We start from the raw sequence: 3874 nt of genomic DNA on the forward strand, positions 1-3874 counted from the left end.
CTGCAGAGGGGCCGGCGTGAGCCACGCCCACGGGTGGGGCCCACGGGCGGGGCCCAGGCCCGGCACCGCAGATGCAGCCTCGCTGCAGGGAGCCCCCCCGCCGCCCTTCCTCTCCTGCAAAACGTTTTCAATGATTAGCTCGCGGGTTAGGAAGACGGAAGTTGCTCGTCGCTGTTTGCAAACCTGAGGCTGGGGGCGCCCCGCTCGGCGAGACCAGAGGAGACGCGCCAGCGCCCCTCGGCCCCGCCACGCCGCGGTCCTGCCCTGCGGCCCCTCCCCTCCCGGGCAGGCCGTGTCCCTGTGGGCCGCGGTCTTCAGGGGAGGGCGGTGCTGCCCGCGCTGTCCGGCCTCCGGCCGGCCTCGCAGGCCTTGAGCCAACCGACCCCCCTCCCGGGCAGCGTCTGACCCTCGCGGCCCACAGCCCCCCGCGCCCCCCAGACCCTCCCCTCGTGCTCCAGGAACCCAGGCCCGTCCACCGCCGCCCGCCGGCAGGCCCGGCCTCTCTCCGCACAGCGCCCGTCTGAGCTACCCGCGGTGACCTGGGTCAGCCCTCTGCCCGGCGCTGCGGCCCAGGCAGGGCCGCTGGACACCGGCGCTCGCCTGCCGCCGTGCACACGGAGGAGGGCTTGGGGGAGCAGGGCCCTGGACTCGGCCAGCGCCCTCTGCAGCCCCCTGGGGCCTCCACCCACGCAGGCCCCGGAGCCGTGGGGACAGTGTGGCCGGCTCGGGCTCCTCCGGCGCCCCCGCCCGTCTGAGCTGTCACCCCACTCCAGCCCCAGGGCCTGAGAGAATTTGCCCCCAGGAAGCCAACAGACGATTCACTGGGCAGGAGTGACCCTGTCACCTGAGCGGGGCCTTCCGGGAGCCCGGGATCATGGGCAGCGCGCTCCTGCACGTCCCCCGCGTGCGTCCCCCCCAGGCCTGGGCTGGCGGCCCAGGGAGCTGAATGCCAGGGCACAGCAGGGACGGGCGACGGGGGCAGCGGCCCTGGAGTGACGGGCGAGGTGCCCACCTCCCTCCGCCAGGCAGGAACTAGCCAGGGGAGGCCATCTTGCCCCGGAGGCCGGCACCCAGGGGCCACGTACCCCAGACCCAGTCTGCCTCAGTCCCGACGGGGCCCCTGACGCACCCACACGTCAGCCCGGCTTGATCCTGACTCCAAACAAAGCGAGCTCCCGCCGCCATGGTCTCTTCCTGTTTGCTTTGGACAGGCCCGCGCCCAGCTGGCTGGGATCTGCGCTCTTTCGGAAAGAGCCTCTGGTCCTCAAAGTCGGCACAGCGGGCAGCCCGCTGCCCTGCACAAGAGGGGCCCCTGTGCTGGGCACAGGGCAGCTCCGCGGGCGAGCTCCACGGCCCCCACCTCGTGTGATACCAGGAGGGCCCCCGCCAGCCCCGGCCACAGCCCGGCCTGGCCGTCCGGACACCCCGCGGGGAGGCCGGGGCGGGGCAGGGAGCCGAGCTCCTCCTCGGCCCCCCGCGGCGCCTCCGCGGGGGACCCTCCGGCTCACTCCGGGCCTCCAGCCCCGCACGCCGGGGGACGACGAAGCCGCAGCTCCGGACGAGCCTCAAGGCCTGGAACCCGACCTGAGGCTGTCCTCCGCCAGTGGCCCCAGCTGACAGCTGGGCTTCTCCTCGCCCCTCGGGCTCTGCGGCCCTCCCCTCCTGCCCACCCTGCGATGCCCCAGCCCAGCGCAAAGCTCCCCTCCGGCAGAGCGGCCCCTCGCCTGTGGTCCCTGACCGCCAGCCCTCACGTGCCTGCCGTCAGGGTCGGCGCCGGACACTCCGCCACTCGGAGCCTCGCAGGGCGTGGGCAGGACAGACGCTGGCTGCCAGCGCCCCCCACAGCCCTGGCACCTCCTCCGGCTCCTCAGCCTCCGGGCGCTGCACCCCCAGGTCCCTGCCCCTCTGCGCCTGCGCCTCTCCTTCCCCTCTCCCTCGCCAGCCGGGGCCCCCAGGGCCGAGCCCCAGGGCCGAGGCCTCACCCCAGCGAGCACCTGGACACCGCAGGCGGAAGCACGGGCGGGCAGATGGGGCCGGTGCCCAGTGCGGCTGCCCCCTCACGTGCTCCCTGCTCCGGACCCGCCCAGCTGCCCACGACCGCGAAACCCCCCACGTCTTTCTTGACCTCCACTCACAATTTGGCCCCCAGCAAGCAATCCCAGCCAGGCGGTCATGGTGATGAGGTGCTTCTCAGTGATCTATTTGTTTTTGTGTAGAACTGGGGTGCCGGCCAGGGGTGCAGGGGTGCGAGGACTCCCCAGAGACAGTGGGGACAGAACAGGCGGATCCACTGAACCCCACTGCTGAGGGGGCAGCGGGAGGCAGGCGGGGTCTGCTGCGCCCCGGGGTCGCTCCCTGGACAGCTGGACTCCGCCTGCAGCGGTGATGGCCTGAGACTGACCCCCCAGGCCCCCAGAGCGGCCCTGGACAAGCCATGTCTCTTCCAATTCATCTCAATTCAGGACTACTGATTCCAGAGCCTTCATGGGGGGGCTAAATCCCTGTGTCACCGCCCCCGCTGGGGCTCAGGGGTGCACCCTGTGGACGGGGCGGGGCGTGTCTGCGGCCCCTCAACAGGGGCGCAGGAGTGACTCCTTTCACCGGGAGACCCCTGCACCTCCCGCCGGCTGGCCCAGCGCCCTGAGGCCTCGCAGGGCTGTCCTCCCGCGTCCTCCGCTCTGTCCGGAGAAAAGTCCAGACGGGACCAGCTGAGGCTGGGTGAGCCCCTGCACAGCATGGAGGTGCAGCCACACACAGAGGGCTGTGCTGGCCGGGGAAGGGGCTTGCGCAGCGCGGGGTGCAGTTGCCACCCACGGGTCTTCCCTGAAAGAGCAGAGGGTGGGGCGAGGGTAAGCCCCAGGCCCCCGGCCGCCGCCTTCCCCCAGGTTTCTGGGTCCTCAGCCCGCAGCTGCCGGAGGCTGGGCCCAGGCCAGGCCCCAGGGTGCTTCCTCCGGGAGCCCGGACAGTGTCCGTCCTGTGAGAACCTCAGGAGGCCAGATGGGAAGGCCCCTCGCCCCGCCTCTTCGGCCGGACACTCAGAGGGGAAGGGGCAGAGGGAGGCTGGGGCGCACGCACGCGGGGCTCGGTGGGGCGCTTCCCGGGGCCCCCCAGAACACCACCACCATCGAGCGATGCGGAAACCAAGGCAGAGAGGTCACGGGCCTTCCCGGGGTCACACAGTCGCAGTCCCGGTCACGGCGGTTCCACAGGCCGGGCCGTCTCCGCCCGTCCCACCGCAGTGTCCCCTTGAGAGACGGGGAGGGGACGCCCGGCTGCTGTCGCGCCTGGCCGGCGTGGGGGTGGCCGTCGGGGTGGCCGGAGACCCACTGCGGAGTTCTGCAAGTGGGGCCCAACTCCCGCCCCTAGGCCAGGGCTGGGAGCACCTGTCCGCCCTGGGGCGCCTGCACCTGCCTCCAACAGCCCCCCACGGAGCCCGGCGGCCTGTCCATGGCCTGCCTTTCCTGGACCACCCCCCTCCAGCCCGCTGCCAGGCTGCCTCTCTCCCCGGCGGTGGGCTGCGGCCGGCCGAGAGGGAGGGCGCTCAGGGCGGGGCTGGACCCCGCAGCTGGCCGCCACCCTGGGCCTGGGCCGAGTGGGCATCCTGCTGCGGGCTGTGCCCCGGGACCTTCTCAGCTGGGGACTGATCTGCGGGCGGGGGCGGGCAGACATGGCCGGGCCTGGGGTCTCTGAGGGGGAGGCGGCCTCCCCTGGGGCTTCCACGGCTCCTTTCCTCCTGGGGCAGAGCTGAGGTGGAAGGAGGCGAAAGTCACAGCTAGCTAACGGCCTCCTGCTGGGGCCCTGCGCCTGAGGGGGGCACAGGAGTACCCCAGGGCTGACTCTGCCTTCCTTTGCTGCCCCCACGCTGCGCACCTGG

Source organism: Condylura cristata, unplaced genomic scaffold (assembly GCF_000260355.1).
Source record: "Condylura cristata isolate star-nosed mole 26May11 unplaced genomic scaffold, ConCri1.0 scaffold00035, whole genome shotgun sequence".
Lineage (NCBI taxonomy): Eukaryota > Metazoa > Chordata > Mammalia > Eulipotyphla > Talpidae > Condylura > Condylura cristata.